Here is a 27,628-nt window from a genome sequence, read left to right on the forward strand (position 1 = left end):
TGGGGTCCTCTGCCATTGACGCCCAATATGACCCATGTCAATCGCCATGTTTGAACGGTACGGATATCCTGTGAATGCACCAGGTTGAGCAGACTATGATGTCAGTCAACATGTAACAATGCCATTTCGGACCTTGTAGTCCTGTTAACACCCTCTCTTAACACATAGCTGAACATATGTGATTTAAAGGGATCATCATGCATGAGTGAAGTGTTTTGACTTGTTGTTGCTGCTGCAGGGTTGGGCGGGGGCCCTACCCAACTCCCATCTCTGCCCCGATTAAGTCCGGGCAGGAAGGTTACCGTGAGCCAATTGAGGTTGAATACAAGCAGAGGTCTGGGGTACCTACACACGGGAATCTGAATAGCAAACCCTGTCAGGTTTGCATGTAGGCTCCCGGGAGGGGGTTTGACATTCAAAGGCACTCGGTGGCACGTTGCTCAATCAGGCACTGGGAAAGGATGCCCACTGAGAGCCAGTCCTCTGCCTTTCCTGCTGACCCTGCATGGCAACAAGCTGGGCTTCCATGGTAATAAGCAGGGATATCATGACCTCAGTCGAAGCTTCCACTTGCAGCACTGAGACACTGGCTGGCTGCTTGTCCTGGAATGGCAGCTGAGACATCCAGCATCAGGAGCTGCATCATGGGTAGGTCTGCAAGCGTTCTCATGGAGTTGGCTACCGCCAAGGAGAGGAGCTCCAAGCTCTATGTGAAGCCAGTGCCAAGGTGAACCCAGGTTCCTCCATGATCTTTGACAGTGACAACAAGCTCTGTGGGAGGCCTGTGAATGCACCTAGCATTTCTGTATGCAAGTCCATCAGCCATTTCCTGTATGTTGCTCCAACAAAGTCCTCATCTGAGTCCTCTGCTGCAAAACTCACCTGCGACCTCACCCTCCAGGGAGCTGGCATGTGTGTAATCCTTTGCCCTGTTCCTGCTGTGGCCATTCATACCCAGTGACTCACCTGCCTCTACGCTGCCCTATAAAGTACATGCAGTGCCGGTATCTGAGCTGTTGGCTGCAAGTGTCAGATCAAGTGACAAGTCCTCTTCATCAGGTGTCTGCTCTTGTTTTCACCCTTCATTATCAGTTTGTACTGGGTGAGTTGAGGAAAGGGTGGGTGGAAAGCGCAGGGTGAATGGTCACACTATTTGCAGTTTGTCCTTCATACTGGATTGTGGGATGAGGGTGAGGTGGGACTGGTGAAAGTGCAGAAGGCAGTAACATACTGTTATCCTGGGATAGTTTCAGTGATGCCCATTGTCTATAGGTGGAATTTTACGGCCCTGTTGCAGCAGGGGCGGGGCGTGAAAATGCGGTAAGCCGTTCAACAATCCATTGACTTCAACAGAACCATAAAATCCCACCAGCCTAAACTGCTGCCCTATATTGCAACGGTGGTCTGAATTTTTTGGATGGCTGGGTCTCGCTTCCCACCATCCGAAGAGTCCCTGCCAACTCCGAGTGTCCCGCAGCCATTTCACGCTCGGACGAGCTTTAAGTGGCTACAGGTGGGTCTTTTGCCCCTCACTTGGGAAGAAGTCCCGTCTTAGAGAGCCGCCGGCCAATCTGATTGGCTGGCAGTTCACCAGTCCCTGCAGCGACAGCGCTGCAGTGAAATGAAGAAGAAATGCAGGAGGACGCCTGAGACTAAGGCCGGGATTCTGTGCCCACCAGTGCCAGGCGTGTTTGGCGGCGTGAGCGGACAATATGGTGCAATCGGTTTCACGACAGCATGAAACCAATTCGCGATCATCCACTCAGCCTGCCAATGGCGGGCCATGTTTTCCACCATTGGACATTGGGAACCTCATTTTAATACATCAGCTTATCATTGTAGGCTTGCCTGCTGGAATCAACCCCCCGCCCCCGCTGGATCGTCCACCCACGTCAGCAGGAAAACACGCCGACGTGTTTCACAACAGCACATAAGCAACGTGCACTTGACAGGCTGCACTTCGCTCGGGACTTCAAGGTTTGTTTGCCTACCTTACTACGGGCAGCACTCGCAGTCATCAGCGCCAGGCTTCACAGACAGCACCACATCACTTTTAGGGGGCTCACGGGCAGGTCTCTACCTACCAGTTCAGCCACATGTGGGTGGCTTTTCAATGGCTGCAGGGCTAGAGCTTGCTTGGGGAAGGGGGAGAAGTGGCCTCAGGGAAGGGAAGAGGCTGCAGGATGAGAGCTGTACTGGGGAAGGAGGGTATCCCAGGGTGTGTGTGGGGGGACATGTTGATCTGTGCAAGTGGCCTCAAGATAGTGAGGCTAAGGAGACAGTCCCCAGAGGAGATGAGGCCAGAGGGAGATGTGAGGGTGTGTGTAAGAATGGGTGGTTGTGTCTCTTGAGCTGGCAGTGAGTGAGATGCCAGTGAAAATATAATGGCCTTGTGAATTTAGAGCGATGAGATGGTTGCCATACCCTGGCTGCACGAATTAGATCATTCATCCTCTATCTGCATTGGATGGCCAACCTCTTTTGTGCAGCATTGGCACTGATCACTACTGCCATCGCCGGAGTGGTAACGTAGCTGCCCCTCCTGCGGCCAGAAACGGGGTAGAGGACATCACAGCGGGCCTCCATGGCATCCAAAGAGCACTCGAAGGCTGCAGTCCTCTTGCCTTTTGGTGCTATGTCTTCTTTGCTGCAGTCCTGGGCTGGAAGCACTGAGCGCGGCTATAGTTTAAATGTGATGCCTGGCGTGATGAAGCAGCAAGGTGATGGCATGGCAGGCGAATCAGAGCCTGCCCACCATGGAAATGATGTGTATCCCAGGAATGCATAAATAATGTGGCGGGTTTGTGACTTAACGAGAAAACCGGCCATTGCGGCTGGTGGGTAAAACATCATTTTACCCGGCCACTACTGCACTTGGTACAAACCTGGGCGATTCTGCCCTGAATCCAGGCACCAGAGGCCCAGGTAAGTTCAATGGGTCCCAGGGCAGGGAGAGTGGAGAAGCCCTGGGGCAGGGCATGAAGGGGGCAATCAGGATCTTGGGGAGAGGCCGGGGTGGGGAGGGATGTCATAAGAATATAAGAACATAAGAAATAGGAACAGGAGTAGACCATTCGGCCCCTCGAGCTTACTCCGCCATTCAATAAGATCATGGCTGATCTTCTTGTGTTTCGATTTCCACATTTCCATCTAACCCCGATAACCTTTAACAAAAGCAAAAATACCTGGAAAAACTCAGCAAGTCCGACAGCATCTGTGGAGAGGAATACAGTTGACGTTTTGAGTCCGAATGACTCTTCATCAGAACTAAGGAAAAATAGAAAAGAGGTGAAATATAAGCTGGTAGAGGGGGTGGGACAGGTAGAACTGGATAGGGGGCCAGTGATAGGTGGAGGCCAAGGAGAGATTGCCAAAAATGTCATAGACAAAAGGACAAAGGGGTGTTGATGGTGGTGATATTATCTAAGGAATGTGCTAATGGTGACATTAAGGGTAGCAAGCAGGACAAGCTAGTGGCAGATGGCCTTGTCGGGGTGGGGTGGGGGGAAGGGATCGAATAGGGCTAAAAGGTAGAGATAAAACAATAGATCGAAATGAATTTAAAAATAGGTGGGAAAAGAAAAATATATTTTGTTAAAAATTATAAATTATTGAAAATAGGGGGATCAGAAAGGGGGTGGGGATGGAGGAGAGAGTTCATGATCTGAAATTGTAGAACTCAATATTAAGTACGGAAGGCTGCAAAGTGCCTAGTTGGAAGATGAGGTGCTGTTCCTCCAGTTTGCATTGAGCTTCACTGGAACATTGCAGCAGGCCAAGGACGGACATGTGGGCATGAGAGCAGGGTGGTGTGTTGCAATGGCAAGCGACAGGGAGGTCTGGGTCATGCTTGCGGACAGACCGAAGGTGTTCTGCAAAGCGGTCACCCAGTCTGCATTTGTTCTCTCCAATGTAGAGGCGACCACATTGGGAGCAGCAAATGCAGCAGACTAAGTTGAGGGAAGTGCAAGTGAAGCGCTGCTTCACTTGAAAGGAGTGCTTGGGCCCTTGGACGGTGAGGAGGGGGGAAGTAATGGGGCAGGTGTTGCACCTTCTGCGGTTGCATGGGAAGGTGCCGTGGGAGGGGGTTGAGGTGTAGGGGGTGATGGAGGAGTGGACCAGGGTGTCCTGGAGGGAGCAGTCCCTGCAGAAAGCCACCAGTGGGGGTGAAGGGATGATGTGGTTGGTGAAGCCATCATGCTGGAGCTGGTGGAAATGGCGGAGGATGATCCTTTGAACGCGGAGGCTGGTGAGGTGATAAGTGAGGACAAGGGGGACCCTATCATGGTTCTGGGAGGGAGAGGAAGGTGTGAGGGCGGATGCGCGGGAGTTGGGCCAGACACGGTTGAGGGCCCTGTCAACGACCGTGGGTGGAAAACCTCAGTTAAGGAAGAAGGAAGACATGTCAGAAGAACTGTTTTGGAAAGTGGCATCATCAGAACAGATGCGACGGAGACGAAGGAACTGAGAGAATGGGATGGAGTCCTTACAGGAAGCGGGGTGTGAGGAGCTGTAGTCGAGGTAACTGTGGAGTCGGTGGGCTTGTAATGAATATTGGTGGACAGTCTATCACCAGAAATTGAGGCTGAGAGGTCAAGGAAGGGAAGGGGAGTGTCAGTGATGGTCCACGTGAAAATGATGGGAGGGGTGGAAATTGGAAGCAAAATTAATAACCTTTGATTCCCTTGCCTAACAAGAATCTATCTATCTCTGCCTTAAAAATATTCAATGACCCACTTCCACCACCTTCTGAGGCAGAGAGTTCCAAAGTTGCACAGCCCTCTGAGAGAAAAGAATTTCTCCTCATCTCTGTCCTAAAAAGACAACCCCTAATTTTAAAACAGTGCCCCTAGTTCTGGACTCACCCACAAGAGGAAACATCCTTTCTACACCCACCTTGTCAAGACCATTCAGGATCTTGTATACTTCAATCAAATCAATTCTCATTCCTCTAAACTCCAGTGGAAACAAGCCCAGTCTGTCCAATCATTCCTCACAAGACAACCCACTCATTCCAGGTATCAATCTAGTAAATCTCCTCTGAATCGTCTCCAATGCATTTACACCCTTCCTTAAATAAGGAGACCAAAATTGCACAAAATATTCGAGGTGCAGTCTCACCAAAGCCCTGTATAACTGAAGCGTAACATCCTTACTTTTATGCTCAAATCCTCTCGTAATAAAGGATAGCATTCTCTTAGCCTTTTTAATTACTTGCTGTACCTGCATACTAACGTTTTGTGACTCATATACTAGAACACCGAGAGCCCTCTGCACCTCAGAATTATGCAGCCGTTCTCCATTTAAGTAATACTCTGCTTTTTTATTCTTCCTGCCAAAGTGAACAACTTCACATTTTCCCACATTAAACTTCATTTGCCAGATCTTTGCTCACTCACTCAACCTATCTATAACCATCTGCAACCTCCTCATGTCCTCTTCACATCTTTCCTAGGTACTTTCCTACCTATCTTTGTGTCATCTCCAAATTTAGCTACCATGTCTTCACTCCTCTCGTCTAAGTCATTGATGTAAATCATAAAAAGTTGAGGCCCCAGCCAGACCCGTGTGGGACCCGTCACATCCTGCCAATCCGAAAACGTTCCATATATGCATACTCTCTGCTTTCTTCCAGCCAGCCACTCTTCTATCCATGCTGATATGTTACCCTCTACACCATGCGCTTTTATTTTCCGTAATATCCTTTAATGCGGCACCTTATCTAATGCCTTCTGGAAATCCAAGTACTGCACATCTACAGGCCCCCCTTTATTCACTGCGCATGTTACTCCTCCAAAAGACTCCAATAAATTGGTTAAACGTGATTTTCCTTTCACAAAATCATGCTGAATCTTCCCTATTGCCTTCAGCTCTTCTAAGTGCCCAGCTATAACCTCCTCAACAATCAATTCTAACACCTTCCCCACGACAGACATGAATTTAACTGTCCTATAGTTTCCTGTTTTCTGCCTCCCTCCCTTCTTGAACAAAGGGGTTATATTTGCTACTTTCCAGTCTGATGGAGCCTTTCCAGAATCCAGCGAATTTTGGAAAATTAGCACCAGTGCAACTACTACTTCATTTGCCACCTCTTTTAACATCCTAGGATGAAGTTCATCAAGACCCACCAACTTGTCAGCCCGCAGCTCCATCAGATTGCCCAGTACCGCTTCCCTAGTGATTGAAATTTCACCAAGTTCCTCATTCCTTTCTACCTCCTGATTTACAGCTATTACTGGAATGTTTTTTGTATCTTCTATAGTGAACACAGAAGCAAAATATTTGTTCACTTCTTCCGCCATTTTCTTATTATCTCCTATTAACTCCCCACTGTCATTCTCTAGAGGACCAACACTCACTTTACTTACTCTTTTCCTTTTTAAATACTTGTAGAAACTCTTGCTATCCATTTTTACATTTCTAGCTAGCTTCCTCTTGTACACTAATCTCTTTCTCCTGGTTAACCTTTTATTCATTCTTTGCCGTTCTTTATATTCTGTCCAATCATCAAGTCCTGCTACTCATCTTTGCGGACTTGTATGCTTTTTCCTTAAGTTTAATGATTTCCTTAACTTATTTAGTTAACTACAGATGGTGAGTCCTCCCTTTAGAATTTTTCTTTATAACAAGAATGTACTTATTCTGAATACTCTGAAATATCCCCTTAAATGTTTGCCACTGCTTCTCTATTGATCTATCCTCTAGCCTAGTTTCCTAGTTCACTTCAGCTAGCTCAGCTTTCATCCCCACATAGTTGCCCTTATTTAGGTTTAAAATGCTAGTCTTAGACCCACTCTTCTCCCTTTCAAACTGGATGTAAAATTCAATCATGTTGTGGTTGCTGCTACCTAGCAGTGCTTTAAGGTCCGGAGGCTTTCTGGGGGCTTCTGATGGAGGCGCCCCAACTCCCATTCCCCGCCTGAGATGTAACTCTGTTGATTTTCGTCTTTCCCCCACGCAAGTTCAATCCTCCTAGCGGCCTAAAAATTGAGGCTGGGCAGAAAATGGAACTTAAGTGTCAATAATTGGCCACATAAGGGCCTCAAATGGGGCAAGGGCGGAATTCCCGTCCAAGGCATTACCCACTCTAGCGTAAAATCGCTGTATGGTCGGGGCTGGTGGGAACCTGGAAGAAATCTCATCCCTGCAATTTCACGCTTCCCCCCTGCCTAAAAGCCCGCCAATGGGGGAGAGTAAAAGTTTAGTCAGTACTTCTTTAAACACGGCATTTCTAGCTATTCTTACACTAAAGACTTTAACAGGATTAAAAGTTCTCACTCTGGAAAAAGCTACATAAAGCTGTCCATGTGTAAACATAGACCTAGGAATATAAATACAAATTTCATCAAAAGTCTTGCCTTGAAACTTGTTCATAATCATAGTGTATGAATGTCTAATTGGGAGCTGTTTTCTTCCAAGCTGAAAAGGCAGCTTTACATCTGATGGGCTCAAAATTATTCCAGGAACAAACACTATTTCCTTGAAACCTGCCTGTTTCAGCATCTATCATCGAAGAAAACAGCTTCCTAACAACCAATCTTATTCTGTGACAAAATCCTTGTTCAGGAGTCCAGTTTCGTAGCAACATTATAACTGCTCCTTCTTTGAATCTGGGTTTTTGCAATGGCATGTCCATTGGAGTTAGGTTGTGCTGAAACTCTGGAGGGTATAGGCTGTTATCACATTCTTCATCTATAGAGTTAATGCTGATGTATTCTTTTAATTCAACTGAGGGCTTTTCTAAAACATTTTCATTCAAATCCAGGGAGTCTTAATTTTTAGCTCAAAGAATAGCTTTCAAATAAGGTGTATCAAAGAATTGCCCCTACCATTTTGTCACACTTAACCAATTCCAACATCTCACCCACCCCTCATATGCTATTCCCATCCCATCTCTCACAGACACAATCTCTCCAGCCAGGGAAACTTTGTTGTAGGGCTCCTCTTACTTTCAGCTGTTTTTGTTCTGCACCAAGCACCCTGCCACTGCCACCACCAACCGTAGGCAGCTGCACCTGGGGGGCATGCTCCAGTCCTCTGCGCAACCCACAGGCCTCTGGATGTGCCAGGCATCGTCCACCAAATAAATCCAACTTGCCCCTTAAACTGACCAATCAAAACAATCCGGACAAACAAAAAATTAGTATTATAGTTATAAACGTTTCAAGCCTGAGGTGAAATTCAGGTGGGCCTGTTAACGGGTAAGCAGACTGCCCACCTGAGACAAGAGTAAGACTGTTTAAATATGCAAATCAGGATGCTACACCAATTCAGGTACAATTGGTCAGAGGAACTGCAGAGTAAAAATAGCGTTAATGAGTTTCTGGCACGAACAGGGTGGTAAATCAATATGGCCCATTTTAACTGATCACTTGCTCTGTTCCTTTTGTTGGCATTAAAATTGGGGCCTGTATTGAAGCTGGTACCTTTAACTGATTCTTCGTAAGTGAGATTGCAAATTCTGGCTATTTAAAAATAAAGATCCTGGAACAGAGTAGTATGTTAGATGATGAGTATTCAACACAGGAGGATCTCTTCATAGAGAACTGCACTGAGGTGGAGCAAAATTCAATCCATGCCCTGAAAGCAAAAGATTAGCATGTGAAACACAGTTCATCCTGACATGTGTGCAGGGTTTACAAGGCCCACTTTTCCCTATTCAGAACAGTGGCAACTTCAATTGAAAGCCAATCGGTTGCCTGCTGTGAAAGTTGAACCACGGCCAGCCTGTGGGTCTCTAACAAAAAATACAATAACCTCCATGATCTGTATTGCATGCTACTTTGTTGCAAGACAAGAGTGTCTTCTTTTCTCTTGCTGAGGTGCAATTGAATTGTTACTGACCCTTACTGAAGGGAGGCATGTGAGGCATACATAGGAGCTTCAGATCTCTCAAGCAGTGCATCCAGGCTGACATCAACGATGTCAAGTATTGTTAGTTTTAGAAAGGAGGATATGGTCATCGGTGACAAGCTGGACTGTAAGGCCTCTTCATCCATGGAGGCAGCTGTCTGAAGGAAGAGGTTTGGACACCTTCCCTCCCAAGTCCACTCAGCTTTGCCGAGGCCCTAAGTTCAGCGGCTACTATCAATCTTCACAGTAAAGGTTCTCGTGTCTCACAGGCAGCTACGTGGGTCACATTCACCCGCTGAATTTCTTAAAAAAGACAAATTCAGTAAACTAGTCACATTCAAGAAGTTTAACTCTAGCCGGGACCTCGCTTCCCTCTTCCCCTCTGGCTCAGTGGAAATGTCAGCTGAAGTAATGCTTGGAAAATCATAAATTGTGCATGGTCGAATTTCAAATTTCTGCTTCTAACGGGTGGGGCTTCCAGTCAGCACTAGATTGTTGCAACATAATTCCTTTAATCACTAGCAAGGTGCTAGTGACAGCACAGAAAAAGACATAAGTACTCAGAGTTAAAGATGAAGAACCTGAAAATATCACATTTTAAACTACATTAACAAATGCACCACAATCATGTAAATAACATCTGTGACACAATGCTGCAACTTAGTCTACTGATAGGTGTGGTGATCCTCTTTAACATTCATTGGATTCAAAACTTTTCTTTCATGGATCAAAGTGAAATGAACTATTTACTATCAACGGCACTTTGCAATGGCTGAGCTTTAGACATCTTCTCTATCTTAATGATTGATATAATCTAATTTCACTGGCTGCAACCCAATGACATATATTCTGACTGTATTTACTGTCCGCTATATAAAAGGATACACAAGATTCATTTCAAACTAAATATCATTTGAAGGATACACTGTATCTTTGTAAAAATGACCTGTGTTTTAACAGATTCCAATCAAATAAAACTATATTTTTATATATTGAAATAAAGCAATAATGACAACTAATTGCAGCTGAAATTTGCTTAGTAGTATAAGTGTTTATGTTTATCTATTTATGGTTTGTACAACTATTTAAGCATGTATGTATAGATAATATAAATCTGCCCATGTTTTAGTGGCACCAAATGAATATGTAAGTGTATATTTATGTACATCAGATGCATGTATATATCCTGAACTGAGAGTTACACTCCTCCAGCTTTGGACTCCAAGCTCTGTGAAACAACCTCAAGCATGAGCTGTTTGGCTATAGATTCACTCTGGAATTAAACTGCCATTTGTGCATTGATACACATCGAAAGCCACTTAGACACCGATGCATAAGTGGAAGTATAACTGCAGCCTAAGTGTGTACGGTGATACAAGGTTAAATATATTTAAGCGTGCTAATGTAAGTGTGTACTTGTGGGTGTATTTATCCCATCAAAGTGAAGGCTGATAGGCATCCTGTTGTACAGTAAGTAGGAGGGTGATATCATCTCAACATAGATCACATGCAATGCTGAGCTCTCCCTGCAGTACTCTATCAAAAAAAATTACATAAATCTATATTATATATAAAATATATATATAATATATAAACAGCCACTGTTTACAGTTGCTGCTCATGGAGTATTAAATGCAACACCTGTACGGTTTTATGATTGCCCGGAATGCCTATGTTTAATATCCTCTTATGATAGTACACTGGACTCATGTTCATTCAGGGTTGGTATGAGATGGCCTAGAAATGACTTCTTTGTGATAGTTAAGAGCTGTCAGGGACATGAGCTTTTCACATTATCTGTCTAGCCTAGATTGAACTCCAACTGGCAGAGATGAAAGGTCAATACACTTTCTAACTGGCTGCATCATCTATTCCCCTTCATACAATGCACATCGGGCACTTTCAGCACCGTAATAGCAAAGTTTATGCAGACAAAGGCAGCCATTACTTTGGGGAACAGTCATTAAAGGTTTCCAAATAGGTTTCACAGGAAGTAACAATAGGGGAAAATATTAAGCCACATAAAAACAAAAACTCTCAGTTATATTTCAACTGATGATTTAGAATGCTTTTGCTATTCCAGAAATAACTTATGCATTAACAAATATCCAATTTTAATCTCCTTTATCATGTTATTATGCTGTTATATGCGATGCCAGAATGTTTATATAAACATACAAAGCTCTATTTTTCTGGAAGGTTATTTGGCCAGTTTGCACGTCAATCTTTTTCCTTTCTCTGTGATCACTGCATCAAGGTAAATAGTCCCATAACAGTGGCTGGTCGTCATTAAAAGAATTAGCCAAGGTGTCAAGTTACCTTTTATATAAACAGCTATCTTTATGAACGGTGTAATGGTAAGAATACCTGGGGCACTCCTGCTTTGTAGACTGTTAGCTAAAGTTAGCTCATGGAATTGAAGGCAAATTATTGACGACTGGGAGATTGGTTAGGCCATAAAACAATGTTCCCTCTAGGCTGCGCACAGCATCCCAGAAGTTCCCGTGCAGGCTGAACACAAGATGGCCCTTTTATGTTCCCACACATGGGTGGTCATCTAAAAATATCTAAAGGTCTCATGCACTTAAATGAATAGGCTGCACACATCAACAAAAAATATCAAAGGGACAAAGCCTTGGAAGACAGTGAACAAGGATAATGGCTATGAACTCAAGTTGGAGGTGATGTCCCACAAAGACCTGTGCTGTGGTTTCAACTATTCACTATATTTGTTAATGATTTTGATAACACAATAGGAAGTCACATATCCACACTTTCCAATAACACAAAGACTGGTTTCATAGTAAGAAGTGTAAACAAAGCATAACATTACAAAGAGACATTGATAGATTAAGTGAGTGAACAAAACTGTGATAGATGGCTTTCGACACAGATAGATGTTAAGAATAAAGGCAAACTACCATGAATGCTGGAAATTTAAAATAGAAATAGAAACTTCTGGAAATATACAACAGGTCAGGCAGCATCAGTGAAGGGAGAAACAGAGTTAATGGTTCAGTCCAGTTACCATTTGTTAGAAACCTGGTGGGGGCGTCTAGAACTAGAAAGCATCACCTGAAAATCTGAGCAAGACAACTCAAGAAAAGTTAAGAAACACTTCTTCATACAAAGGGTAGTAGAAGACTGGAACTGTACCACCAAAGCAATAGGTGCCAGCTCAATTAATAATTTAAAATCTGAGGTTGATAGATTTTTGCTGGCCAGCAAGGGTATTAAAAGGATATGGAGCCGAGGCAGGCAGATGGATTGAGGGATACAGATCAGCCACCTTATCAGTGAATGTCAAAACATGCTCAAGGGGCTGAATGGCCTACCCTTGTTTCTATGTTCTTATGTGGCAGTGACAAAACTTACCTTGCTCTGCCACCTTCAATTAATCCAATTCATCTAATTTACTCTTGTTGAAAATCAAACTTGCTTTAATGCATTTGCAAAGACTTGACATTTTAAAGATAATTTAAAGGATGAATGGGTCACAGAGATAAGCCTAACTGATGATAAGGTGATCTTTCCTGGACAATATACATTGTAAGATTCGTTTACAAAAGAAGTCAAAACAGATGAAATCCCTGTTAACTAATTTGTGACTGGGCGTATAAATGTGATTTCTAAACTCAGGTTATAATTTCAGATCATACTGGGTATGATTCATTCCTATCTCCATAAATGCAAAGTTTCGCTTGTTAAGACCTTGGGATGGAGAATTGGCATGATCAGAAAATAAGGAGCACTTCAATTTAGAAAACTGAGCACTATGCCCAGTTTTCTCTTGTTCCTGCCAAGCAGCACTGTGCACTAGAGAGGAGTTACTGAAAATTTGGTCCCAACTTCTATTTAAGAAAATAGAAACATACCTCTTTTTCTCCAGAATTATTGACATATTGACAAAATTGGATTCTTAGGTATTGAATATTTCAAAACCCCATATTCTGTCATGAAACTAACATTTTTTTCATAATATTTTTCTGCTTTATTGCGAAATAGATTTATGGGGTTAAGTATAGTTGGGTCTGTGTGTGATTTAATTACATTTTGTAGTCAAGCAGACTGCAAGCTTTAAATCATCAAAAGGAGTTAGGTGCTTAACGTGCCAATGAGTAAACAGTTGGCTTAGCATGTAAGGTGTGAAGAGAATTTACATTTTTAGATAAATGAAGGGATATTTGGATTTCAAAGGCATCTTAGTCTGTTTACAACTAGCCAGATAAGCAAGGCTAAGGAATGTGTTTATTTTTCCCAACGGTTACTGACAATATTAGTGACAACATATAAGTTTTTATATTATGAGGAAGATACAGTTTCAAAGACATATGGAACAATTGAATTTACATATTAAAAAGAGAGAAACATATATAAAGGAGAATTAAAGGTAATGTAAAATCTAACAGGGCTGTATGAAATAGCCTTAATGAAGCTTCCAGCATTTGTGCATAAGTCTGCTATCTAACGAGACTGAAGCTGGATAAAAAGCCATTTGGAATTCCACTGTCTAGGGTATTGTGTTAACTTGCTGAGTTTGTTTTAAATCTAAAATATATTTTGGGTAGTTGCCTTAAAGGGGGTGTGACTGGGAGTCAGGTTAATTAGGAATTTTAGGAGTTATTATAGTAGTAATTGTAGTCTTATGGATAGGCTTGACATATTTTATTTTGTTAATAAATATTTTTATTTATTTTTTTTAAATCTCTTAAGGTCTGGGGAACTTAGTACTTCTGAATTCAATGTACATATCTTGTAATAAATACAAATTGCAAAACTGTTGTAAGAGCGCAACCATGTTTGTCTCGTGGATTTGATCTGCCTGGCACACATCATCTGCCACGTCATAACAATTCCCAAGGTTTCAGGAATAGGTCATTCATTCGGAGCCGTTGGCCGGCCTGAAGGCCGCCTTTGCAGGCGTGCCATGGCAGGCTGCGCCACTGGGGGGCTGGGAGGCTGCAACCAGATTGGCACCAGGATTATGTTGAGGGTCCTGAGGGAGAGACGGCCTGAGAGGCTCCCGCTGGGTGAACGGTTGCTTAGGCGGTGGATTTGCGTCGTTTGGCCAACATTTACCTCACATTTGAGTGCTGCAGTGGAAGCTCAGATTGAAGCCATGCAAGTTCAGCTTGTCGAGGCGCAAGCTCAGAATGCTACCATCATAGCTGCAAACACCCGAACGTAAGGCAGTTTGCAAGGTCTAACAGCAGTCCAGCAATCTGTTCTCTAATACATTACTAGGGCTGCTGAGACAATGCCCTGTGGCAATAGTTCCATGCAACATGAACTGTAGAGCATAACAGCATTCATCCTCTAGCTGCTGCCACTCTGTCAGTGCCCTGTCAGTCAGCCAGTCCACACAGCTGCTGCTCATGCTGAGATCGTGCAGTCCAGAGCACTCAAATGTTGGGTATCTTCTGCATGGGCTGCACTGGAAGCTGAGACATCAGCCATCAGACACTGTATCATGGATAGGCCCACAAGTCTTCTCATGGAGCTGGCTACTACTTCCATGCTGGAGACAATGGGCTCCAAACTCTGCTCAAAGCCTTGTGCCAAGTTGGTGCTGGACTTCTGAATACTTGTGCAGTGTCAGTATCTGAGCTGGAGGCTAGGTATGTGAGATTGGGTGATGGTATTTCTTCTTCATCACTGTTTCCCTGCTCTTCCACCACTTTCTGTTCCACCACCGCCCGTGCTGAAAAGCAGCAGTCCAAAGACGGGTCCTCTAGCCCTAGAGCTGTTTGAGGTCATCCTCCAAAGCCATCTGCAGTCTCCTCTACTGAAAGCTAGAAACAATGGAGGCTCAGAACGACAGAGGGCTCCAGGTACATCAAGCATTAAAATGTCATGGGTAGGTACAAAAAATAATCAAAATGGCTCGTGAAATGTTGGCCTTTATATTTACAAAGATAGAATACTTGGGAGTTGAAGTCATGTTTCAGCTATATTAAAAGCTGGTTAGACCACACCTGGAGTACTGAGAGCAATTCTGGGCAGCTCACCTCATAAAGGATATATTGGCCCTGGAGGGTGTGCAATTTAGATTTATTAGAATGATTCCTGGAATCCAAGGGTTAAATTATGAGGAAAGATTACAAAACTAGGGTGGTACTCTCTGGAATTTAGAAGATTAAGGGGTGATTTGATTGGAGTTTTCAAGATGTGAGGGGGAAGTGATAGAGTAGATAGGGAGAAACTACAGGGCGTACTACACACCAGGATTATGTCCAGTGCTGACTGGGAGACTGACTAAAAGCTGGGTTGAGCTAATGTTGCCTTTGGAATAAAACTATCACCTGGAAGGAATGATCCACAAACAAGGAAACTATGTCAAAGGCACTAGGGGACCAGATTTTCTTCTTGGAGTCAGGAATGGGGTCAGGAATTACCAAAACCTAGGTAAAATCATCCCAGATTTGCACTAAGTGCGGGGGCGGGCAGGAAAAAGAAGGTTTTACCTACTGGCCGCAATGGCGGCTTTTCACACCGTATCATCCCAATCCCGCCTCATTAATCATGCACTCCCGGGAAACACACCATTTCGCTAACAGGCGGCTTCCGGTTGACCTGCCATGCCGTTACCTCGCTGCTTCCTCAAGCCTGGCACCATATTTAAAGTACAGCTGGTGCACACCTCTCAGTGCTTCCAACCCAGGACTGCTGCACAGAAGACATGGCCCCAAAAGGCAAGGAGGCTGCAGGCCCCCGATTCAATGGTGCATCACTGGGATGCTTTCTGGACACCATTGGAGCCCGTCGTATTGTCCTCTACCCTCACTCTGGCCGCAAGAGATCCATCAGTATCACCATTCTGGCTTGTGAGACAGTGGCACTAGTGGTCAGTGCCAACACAGCACAGAAGAGGTCGCCATCTAGTACAGGAAGAGGATGAATGATCTCATCTGTGCCACCAGGGCAAGGCAACCATCTCAGCACTCTAAACTCACACACTCACAAGGCCACTACACATTCACTGATATCTCACTCACTGCCAGCTCAAGGGACATTACCACTCACTCTCTCACACATGCCCTCACATCTGTTCTGGAGACTGCCTCCTCAGCCTTCACCCTCTTGAGGCCACTTCCAGATCAACATGTGCCCCCACACACATCCTGGGATACCCCCTTCCCCAGTACAGCTCTCACACTGCAGCCTCTTCGCTTGCCTGAAGTCACTTATCCCCACTCCCCAAGCAAGCTCTAGCCCTGCAGCCGTTGAAATGCCACCCCTGCCTTACAGCTGGTCTGGTAGGTAGAGACCTGCCCGTGAGCCTCCTAAAAGTGATGTGGTGTTGTCTGTGAAGCCTGGCGCTGATGACCGTGAGTGCTGCCTGAAGCAAAGTAGGCAAACAAACCTCAAAGTCCTGAGTGAAGTGCAGTTCGCCAGGTGCATGTCGCTTATGTACAGTTGTGAAACACGTCAGCGTGATTGCCTGGATAATCCAGCGTGGGGGCATGGTTCTGGTGAACAGGGCTTATAATGATATGCAGATATATTAAGTTCCTGACGCAGGGAAATGCGGCCCGCCATTGATGGGCTGAGCAGACGATTACAAACTGGTTTCACGACATTGTGAAACCGATTTTTGGCCTTCCCGCCATATTATCCGCTCATGCCCGGCATGATGCCCGCCGCCAATGGGCATGGAAAATTCCACCCTTTGTTTTATCGTGGCATATTTAAATTTCCTGTATGATAATGAGCCAGCCCATTCTTACCATAGGTTCAAGTTAGGGTGGGGTTGCGATCCTACACACACAGCCTCTAACATCAGGTTCGCCATTGACAGCCTTTTGGGAAATTTGTTTTCCTGTCCCCCTGTAATTTTGTCAGGTCAAGAGAGTTTTGGAAGACTTCTGAAAACATGCCTTGTTTGAGAGTTTGAGAAACTTAGGGGGAGCCTGTTGAGGGGTCAGGAACATTCTGGCAGTTAAGTTTTAAATGTTTTGACAACTTCAAGTGTCATTATTAGACACTTCATTATACATTAGATGTGTTTTCACTATGGTGATTGATCATAGAGTCCTCTCCTGAAAAGGTAAGTTGAACATTCCATTTATAAACATTGTGTAAGAGGTGAGATGCCAAAGAGTACTTCTCCAGTTGGGCGGGGACTGGCACTGATATACACTGGCTTGCCTGCACCAGTGGTTTGGTTTCCATAGACTCTGGCTACCGGAAGTAAAAGCAGCTTTCCAGAGCAAGTTTGAAGACAAACAGACTCACTGAAGGCAGATTCCGCAGAAACTTGAGTCAAGCGGTAATATTAACCCAGTAAAGCAGTGGGAACAGCTGAAATCCATCCAACAAGCAAAAATGCAGGAGTGGTTGGCTTCTCAGCCACAAGAAACTAAGATTGGTTTGATGAAAATGACATGGAAATCCATGTGCTTCTTCAAAATAAACCATCCTGCTGCAATAGATTACTTGCATAATCCGATGATCATGCACAAAAGCGGCATAGAGGGAAGCCTGCAGCATTCTGCAAACCAACCTCCATGTCACCCAAAACAACTGGAGGACAGAGCTTGCTGAGAGGATACACAAACGTTTGCAGATATGGGAGAGGTGAGATCATTCTGCTAAGTCTTGAGGTCTGTATATGGACCTTCCTACCAGATAGAGGCACCACTAAAGTCTTTGGATGGCACAAGCCATTTATAGATGAAGAGTCCATCTTGCACTAATGGTCAGAACACTTTGGGAGCCTATTTTGTGACCAGCAGATAGTGCAGAGGATGTCCATTACAAAGATCTTCTAAATAGAATTGAAGTCTGAACTGGACGACCCATCAGCCTGTAAAGGGATCAAGACCACAATAGCACAATTAAAGTCACACAATGCCCCAGAATAGATGGGATTCCATCTGAGGTCTATAAATAGGGGGATGCAATCCTTGATAGACTTACAGATCTGTTCACAGCATGCTGGGAGAAAGGGACAGTGCCTCAGGACCTTTGAGATGCAGTGATTGTCTCTACAAAAGCAGATGAAGGTTTTGTGATGCAGTGGGTAGCCTCCCTGCCTCTGAGCCAGAAGTTCTGGGTTCAAGCCTCACTCCAGGATTTGATGGCTAAGGAAGATGACCTATAAGACGGTCAAACTGGTTGAATATCAACCTGCAAATCCTTCCAACACATGCCAATGGCCGGCGGTAAGACTGCGAGAGATTCCTTGTTAGCCATGCAATGGAAAGAACACTGGAGCCTCCACCATCGCTATCTGAAGCTGCAGGCTACAACATGTATATAAAGGTGCATGTTGCCACAGCAACTCAGACTCTCTAAGTGAACTGTAACACAACCACCATCACAAAAACAGGGAACGAAGTCTGGCTGTTCAAACCAGGCATCACCTTACTCTCCAATGCAGGCAAAACCTTGGCCAAAGTGCTTCTAAATATAGCTGTTCTGACAATAGCTGAAAACCTGAAAGTCAGTGAGGATTCAGACCCAATAGAGAACTACAGACATGATCTTTGTGCTGAGACAGTTCCAGGAGAAGTGTCATGAACAAAACATGGATCTGTACACTACTTTTGTACATGAATTCCAAAACATTTGATACAGTCAGCCAGAACGGGCTTTGGGGTGCTCTCCCACGTTCTTTACCATTCGCCATCAACTGCGCAAAGGCCGGAAAGGTCAGGTCAAACAGGATGAAGCCCTTTCAGACAGCATCCCTATCTCCAATAGCATTAAGAAAAGGTGTAGTCTGGCTCATATTTTCTTCAGTATGATGCTTAAGAGGCAAAGGGAGGCTTGACAGAAGGCATATACATTCGCTTCTGAACAGTCGGCAGTCTCTTCAACCTACAATGACTATTGGCACATCATAAAACTACAGGGGAACTTATGCAGCTTTTGTTTTCTGACGATTGCACCTTTCTGGCACACACAGAGGAGGCAACACAGCTCATTGTAAATTGTTTACCTGAGGCAGCGAATGCCTTTGACCTTACTATTAGTCTGAAGAAAATGTAATTGCTCTATCAAGCACCACCACAATGGAATTATAATCCACTGCAGATCAGCATTGACAACAGCAACTTCAATGTAGCACAGCAGTTTACCTATCTAGGTAGTATTATCTCAAATTATGTCATTGTCAACAAAGCAATAGACAATCAACTATCCGAGGTCAACAGTGTCTTTGGCTGCTTCTCAAAGCATGTCTGGCAAAACCATTCAGTACACAGCTCAACAAAAACTCAGGCATTCAGAGCATTGGCATCACCTCTTGTATGGGTCAGAATCATGGGTTCTGTACAGAAAACAAATGCGGATGCTGGAGCATTTCCACCAACTGTCTTCAATTCATCATGAACATCAAATGGCAGGACTACATCACAAACAGCTAATCTGCCCAGCACTGAATGCATTCTCTTACACCATTAATTACGCTGGACAGGACATGTGTCACATATGGAGAAATCTAGTATGCCAAAAGCAGTGCTTTATGGTGATCTATGTTCTGGTAAGCGAGACCGAGATGCACGTCACATACAGCTGTTGAAAAGACAGCTCTCTTAGGCTGACATTGACTAATGGATGTGGGAGCAGGACAGAGACAGCTGGCACACTGCAACCAGGAAAACACCACACAAGTTTGAAACAATCAGATACGTGGTTGCTGAAGAAAGGTACAGGTACCAGACCCCTTCCAAACCAGGAGTTCCTGTGCCCCAGCTGCTAAGAGCCTGCAGATCGGGAATTAGTCACCTAAGTCACCTAAGATCATGCCCAATACCACAGAGACAAGCCTTCCCATGATCTTCGCCTGTGAACACCTGCCATCATTTCTGCCAACTGGGGAACCTAGGACCAGGGGGCGTAGTCTGACAATTAGACCCAGGTCTTTCAGGAGTGAGTTTAGGAACCACTTCTACACACAAAGCGTGGTAGAGCTTAGAACTGCCTTCTGCAAGAAGAAGTTGTTGCTGTGTCAATTGTTAATTTTTGAATCTGAGATTGATAGGTTTCTATTAACCAGGGCTGGGATATGGGGCAAAGGCAGGTATAATGAGCAAGGACACAGATCAGCTATGATCTTACTGAATGGTGAAACAGCCTTGAGGGCCTGAATGGCCTACTCCTTGTTCCCCTGCTCCTATATGTCAAATTTAAATTCCACATAAGCTTGCTTACACCTCCTACCCCATCTGTAGATGTTTCCTTTCTGCCACACAGAATGCGGAGCAGTAACTACCTGCTAGTTTACCCAACAAATAGCTCTGAAAATGTTTTTTTGTTTTATATGTGTGCATGTCGGTGTTATAGTTGACCATTTGTTGAAGCTCTGGATAGCAGAATTAGACGTGCATTGTGGTGTCATCCAGGAATGTGTCATGATTTACAGCTTGTGCACCAACTGCAACAAACCATAGCAGCAACATCAGTTCAGAATGACGTATGATGAATACTGGTGTGGAAAGGTAAGTGGATCCCAAACATGAGGTGTAAATTGTATTCCTCACGGAGAGAATTCCTGCACAAAACACATTTCTCTCCCAAGTTAAGGCGTTAATAGTGTTGTGTGTGAGGAGGGTAAACTGTGCCCAGAAAAACAACATTCACTCAATGCAGCTGACATCTGTGACAAATCGATCCCTTAATCTTTCTTGCCTTTGTGGAGTGCTTTGACTGTTTGGAATTCAAGGCTATTCTGTGCAGATCTGTCGGATGAATTGAGAATTATTGGGGTTGACAGCAAAGGTAAAAAAAACCTCAAATTTGAACAACGTTAAAATGTTTTTTTGGTATTAATTTGTTAAGTCAGGTGCTCCAGAGAAAATAGGTCAGCCGAAACGCAAACATAAATAGTGCCGCATAACACAGGCAAGCTCCTGAGGGACAATTAGATAACTTCAAATGAGTAAACAGCATCTATTTGAAATACTTTAAACATTGTAATCATTTAGGTCCTTTTCTGGGAGGAAGAAAAGCATTTTTGCTCTGTCCCCACATAAATGATAGCTGCAAACCCTTATTATCTCAAAAGCTGACAGCCTCAATTGTTTGAGTTAAACTGTGGCACTCGCCCTGCGCTGTGAGAGGGATGGATGGAGACTGCATGGGTGGCCTTTCCAGACAAAATGTTTGATGGTGATCATGACAAAAGCCTGCTTAACTTGCTAAAGAAATCACGTTTATTCACAGCATCATGTTTTTCCTCTACTGTTGTTGAAAATTCTTTTTAAAATGTGCAGCTTCTGTTGCTGTTGTCTGGAAACCATACATTTTGATTTTTAAATTGATACACATTTAAATATTGTCCAACATAGTTACAAATTTATTAATTTTTTATTTTTTAATGTAAATCCACGTCACCTCATTGATGAGGAAACAGCCTTGGAAATTTGATTTTCTTCTAACTTGAATATGGTGCCCTCGATGTGAGGGATCTCAGTACACATTATTATTATTACACATCATTACTTAATTTCTAATCTCGACATGAAACACTTCCAATTCATTGTAGCATGATTAAAATTTGCTCCTGTCTATCCTAAAAGTTTCTCGCCACTGGGAATTGTGTTACAATTGTTGTTCAAAATGATTTCACATAGGACCCTTAAAGTCAGCAAAGAGAGGAAGCACTATCCTATCTGGCTCACAACCTCTATTCTACAGGTGAAAGGCAACCAAGGGCATCACTCAACTTTATATTTTACATTTTCAGTTGGTTACTTGAATTAATTACCAATATAAGTACAGTTGAGGGATGCTGTTCATCCCATCTCATCATCCTTCCACTGAATACCTATGATCCCCCATCTCAACATGTAAGTGCCTCCCTGATGATCCCAAACTTTTTGCCTCCACCACTCTACCCCGAGAATTCCAAGTGTGAATCACTCTTAGAGATTCATTCATGGCTATTTTGGGGTCTGAGCGGAAAGTCGGCAGTGGCTGTTGCATATAAACTGATGGGCGAGAGGATCATACAATATTGGTCTTCATGCCTCATCAGAAGGTAATTGGTATCCTGTGGACAATACTCAGTCCTCAAGAGGCTGCTCACTTATCATGGGAAGGCCTGAAATTGGCTGGCTGTGGCTCCAGTCAAAGACCTACAGCAAGTCTGATGGAGGGACAGGGGAGTAAGGGGGAAGCTGTGGCTGGCAGCAGCCCAAAGTTTTAATGTGGATCTAGGAGGAGCGATCCTTCACCCCATTTGCCATATTCAGGTAGATTTTATAAACTTACCTGTGCATTTCTTCTGCAACCTCTTTTGGAGTTGCTGGTTAGGCTGCTATTGGAACAAGAAAAACCTTTTCTGATCTTATTTTGATTACTCTCTTTTTAAAAATACCTTTATTCTTACATTCCCATTACTTTCTTACCCTGTCTCAAGCTTGTACAGTAAGATGAAAGAGAGTTCATGAACACATCAGTTAGCCATAAACACTGGACTAAGGCCAGTCCTTCTCAAGAGCAATTAGGAATGGAGAATACATGATGGCCTTGCCAGCAATGCTTACATCACATGAACAAATAAAAACAAATACAGCATTGATGTCTTCTAGGTGTTGTATTTTAATATTTCTGATCTGGCACCAGCAAATTCCGATGATTTTTCACCTAATATTGTAGAAGAATTGTGATAGGCAAAGACCCTTCTTTGCAAATTTAAATTGAGGCACTGCTTTTTCCAGGCAGCCACAGTCCAATGTGGGATTGGTAAAGCTGCCGCTTGACCTCAAGCATGAGATCGCATGGCCAGAAATTGGTATACACTACACCATTTCATGCCCAAAAAACAGTCAAAGTGAATACAAATTCTTGCTCCTTTCTGTTAAGGAGTTCTTCCTGACATCAGTCCTGAATTTACCTTTTACAGTTTATACTGTACTTGTCTTGCTATCAAACATAACTAAGAAACAGCCCTAACTATTAACTCTTTTAATCCACTTAGTATCTTCAAGTTACAAGGAGGTGAATAAGAGGGAAGCTTTTAGCCATTTACATCTCCTTTCGCCCTGTCTACAGATCATCTAGAATGGTAAATGCAATAATGAACTTATCATATTTGTTACCTTACACTGCGTTGCCTGGGAAACAGGGTCAGAGCGGTGGCAGATGGGAACACATGCTTGATGCTAACAAGCTTAGTCACACAACATTGTAGAACTGGCAGGGTAGTGAAAGCCAGTTACACTTGAATAACGTTTTGTATATTGGAAAATATATATGCATTTCCACATTTGGCAAGAAGAGACCAGTGTTAAATTGCAATAATCTTGCCTTGAACAATGTCAGATTAAGAATACTTTAAACCTATAAAAAGGAACAAAAACTGCTTCGCTATTCTGAGTACTTCTGATTGGCTGGTTAACTTTCAGTCTAGAAATCCATTACGAATATATCAAAAGAAAATGTTCTAAATGATTCAAAATATATCACGCTAAATATATAAATGATGGAGAATACTTGAACACCCATTAAGGCATCACAGCCTTCACATATAATCTTGTTTAGAAAGCAGTCCACTGGGTCTGGGAACAGAGATATGTTTTGGAACCCTCAATTGATGTTCAAACTCTCTTGTCCTCATTAACAGTACAGATCTCTACCTCAGGAAGCAGGAGTGGGCAGAGCTAGGGAAGACTTCACAGAACAACCCTGTATATGTACATAATCTCCTAACCAATGACAGAACAGCACTGACAGTATTTGCAAAGACACCCACTATGCAGAATTGCTCATCCCATCTAGAAATGAAAAGTGGCAATGGAGAACCTAAAATTTGAGAAGAAAGAACTCGCATTTATAAAGCACATTTCATATCCTCAGCATGTTGCAAAGAGCTTTACAGTCAATGAAGAAGTGTTTTGTAGTGTAGCCACTGTTGTATTGTAAAAAACCACAGGAGTCAACTTGCACCCAGCAAGAACCCACAATCAGCAATGAGATAAATGACCAAATAAACTATTTTAGGTCTTAAATTGAGGAGGCAGAGGGAGGAAAATGGGCACATAATGCTGCCACGACACTGGAAGGCTAGTATAAGAGCGTTTGCCATAGCATGGGTTAATTTGGGACTGATGAACAGTACCGCCCACAGTATGATGTACTGAGTCACATGACGGCAGACTGTGTGTAGAGACAAGTCAGCATGAAGTTAGCTCCTAGTCTGAGCTATACCTTGGAGATGTGTATATAGTTATATGTTACCAATAAACATTATTGTTCAACCTTACAAGTCTCTGAACCTCTTTGTGAGATGTACTGAACAAACCCTTACAACATGGTGGCAGCTAATGAATTAACCCAGAAATGAAGAAGCTGGTGAAGGACTTGGTATCTGAAAAACTAAAAGAACAGCATTCTGACCTGACTGAAGTGCACCTGAACTGAAGACACAGCTGGCGATCACCTATAAAGAAGCTCCATTGCAGACATGGAGGCTGAAGGGCAGATAAAAAATCCACTGTGCAGCTAAAGGGATCCACCAGTGCACATGGAGGTCCATTACGAATCCCCATCGATTGCCCCGCTTTTGTTTCAAATACTGCTTTGGGATATTTTATGTCCATTTAAGAGGATGAACAGTTTAACTCCTCAACTGAAAGATAGTACCTCCAACAATCCAACACTCCTCATTAATACACTAAAATGTCAGCCAAGATTGCAAAGATAAATGGTAGGGCAGAATATTGGGGAAATCTATAAACCAGGGGCAGGATTTTCTCAGGCAGGCCGGTCGGGAGCGGGCGCGGGTGGGCACGGAGCCGATCGCTGCCCGAGATTGGCTGCCCGCCAATTAAGGCACGCCCAGTGTGACACACACCTAGAAGCGTTCAGCACTACCTGTGCGGTTGGGGAAGGAGGGAGAGTCAGGGCCTGCGCTCTTTCATGCATGCACGTGAAAGAGCGCGGAAATCTCCCTGAGGCACGGAGCTGCCTCAGGGAGATTAATTTAATTCCGAAAAATTGAAAAAAAAAATAAGAAAAATTATTCCGACATGTCCCCTCATGTGACAGTGTCACATGAGCTGGGACATGTCTATGAATTTTAATAAAAAATTTTATTAAAGTTATAAATCCTTCATGAAACCTCATCCTGCCCGTGGATGAGGTTCCATGAAAAATGCGAAGGCCGCCTGGGCTCTTCGCCTGCCCGCCAACCTTAAGGTTGGACGGGCAGCCCTGAGAACTACTTTAATTAGGTAAGTAATGGCCTTAACAGGCCTTTGACAGTTCGGCGGGCGCGCAGCAGACCCCGGTGTGCGCCCACCGAACTGAAGGTTAGAATGACGTGTGGTGACATCGGGACTTTCGTTTTGCACATCGGCGTGCGGGGGCGGGCCCCTGCACGCCAAACAGAACATTCTGGCCCAGAGAAGGGTGATTAAAAAAAATAAAGATAGAGGAAATAGATTGAGAATAAATGAGCAAGAAATATAAAAACAGACAATAAGAGATTCTACCAGTATCTAAAAAGGAAGAGAGTAGCTAAGTAAACGTTGGTCCCTTAGAGCATGAGACTGAGGAATTAATACTGGGAAACAAGGAAATGGCAGCCACTTTGAACAAATATTTTGTATTTGCCTTCACAGTAGGCTAAAAACATCTCAATAATCTTAGAAAATCAGGGGGCAAAAGGGAGGGAGGAACTTAGAACAATTATTATCACTAGAGAAAAAGTACTAAGAAAACTAAAGGTTGACAAGTCCCTGGATCCTGCATCCAAAGGTCTTAAAAGAAGTGGCTGCAGGGATAGAGCAGGTGCATTTGTTGCAGTCTTCCAAAATTCCTTAGATTCTGGAAAACTGAAAATGTAACAACCTTATTCAAGAAAGGGCCGAAAGCAGGAAACTATAGGCCAATTAGTCTAACATTGAAAAATAGTAGAATCCATTATTGAGGAAATGGTGGCAGGTCATTTAGAAAATCATAATACAATCAAACAAACTCAACTTGGTTTTAGGAAAGGAAAGCTGTGTTTGACAAATTTATTAGCGTTCTTTTAGGATGTAACGAGCAGGGTAGATTAAGGGGAACCAGTAGACACGGTGTATTTGAATTTCCAAAAGACATTCAATAAGGTGCCACATAAAAGGTTACTGCACAACATTAGAGTTCATGGTCTGGGGGCAATATATTAGCATTGATAGAGGATTGGCTAACTAAAACAGATTGTCAGGATAAATGGGTCATTTTCAGGTTGGGAACCTGTAACTAGTGGGGTGCCACAGGGATCAGTGCTGGGGCCTCCACTATTTAGGAGCTATTTTAATGACCTGAATTAAGGAACTGAGCGTAAATAGCTAAATTTGGTGTAATACAAAGATAGTGGGATAGCAAACTGTGATGAGGACACAAGGTGTCTCTAAAGAGATAGAGATAGATCAATAATAATAGTAGAATGAAAAATTGACAGCTGGAGTATAATGTGGAAAAATGTGAGGTTATCCATGTTGGTAGGAAGAATAGAAAAGCAAAATGTTACTTAAATGAAGATGAATTACACAATACTGTACAGGGATTTGGGTGTCCTTTCTGACCAGAAACATAGGGCAGAATTTTGCCCTTGGTGGGCAGGCGGGCCCTACTGGCTCGGCGGTGGACAGGCAGCCTATCGCCGCCGCCGCCGCCGCCGAAGCGGGCCCCGCCGTCATTTTGAGTGGGTGGGCCAATTAAGGCCCGCCCAGCAGGCTGCTCGACGGGAAGCACTATGCGCTTCCTGTGTGGTGGGGGGAGGGACTCCCCAATGGTCAAAGTGAGCTCTTTCGCGCATGCGCGTGAAAGAGTGCACATCTCCCCGAGATTAAGTGCTGTCTCAGGGAGAGCGCTGAAAGTTTTATAAACTTAAAAAATAGAAAAATTAAAAAATTATTAACATGTCCCCCTCATGTGACAATGTCACACGAGATGGAACATGTTAATAAATATCACATAAAGTTTATTAAAGTTTTTTAAAACAGACGTGAAACCTCATCCTGCCGGTGGATGAGGTTTCATGTTTTTTCAGAAGCCCGCTGGGGCTGCTGGCCTGCCCACCAGCCTTAAGGTTGGACGGGCAGGGGCTTTAATTGGCTAAATTATCCTGTCAATGGCCTCAATTGGCCATTGACAGGTCGGCGGGCAGACAGCTGATTTCACTGTCCACCCGCCTTCCTGAATATTTAAATAGGGCGGGATGACGTCGGGGGTTCCTCCCGACATCATCCCGCGTCATTTTCGTGTCAGCGAGCGGGCCCCGCCCCCAACTCGCCGATGAAAAAATTCTGGCCCAAGTGTTTTTGCTCCATTCCTCTGGGGGCAAGTTGCTGCTGAAGACAAAAATAAATGACAGACTTCCAAGAGTTGATTTCAATTTTGGACACATTTGGGTGGTCCGCTGGTCAAGTATTCCAGCCTGTTGGTGTTGCCATGCCACCCAAGCCATTTTTGGGACCAAGTCTTATTTGTATTGATTGGACAATTTGCACCAGCCAAACATTCTCATCAACACAGCTTACTAGTTGGTGAGGGCAGAATATCATCTGGCTTCAATATGGAGTCAGCTAACAGCCGACATCTGAGATAAGGCTTGAGTGGGGTGGTGGCTGGGTCAGCAGCAGGCCTGAGAACTTTTGTTCTGTCTGCCCCACAAGAATATAATTGAAAAATGGTTTTGAATACTTTTTGAGAGGCTGTGAGAGCCACTAGTTAGGCCACCAATGGGTGGAGCATATGTTGCACACGGCTCATTCACTGTACCTTAAAAATGTAATTTTCATGCTAAAAGTGGCCATCCACCTGTAACAGTTGAGCACTC

At 43.9% G+C, this 27,628-nt stretch overlaps 1 protein-coding gene across 1 annotated transcript in view; it reads right to left on the reverse strand.

Moving 5' to 3' along the window:
• The window catches only part of frem3 (Fras1 related extracellular matrix 3), a 237,422-nt gene that overhangs the window by 141,389 nt on the left and 68,405 nt on the right, over positions 1-27,628 (reverse strand). The gene's annotated exons all lie outside the window — the stretch shown is intronic.

The sequence above is a fragment of the Cetorhinus maximus genome, chromosome 1 (genome assembly GCF_964194155.1).
Source record: "Cetorhinus maximus chromosome 1, sCetMax3.hap1.1, whole genome shotgun sequence".
Classification (NCBI taxonomy): Eukaryota; Metazoa; Chordata; class Chondrichthyes; order Lamniformes; family Cetorhinidae; genus Cetorhinus; species Cetorhinus maximus.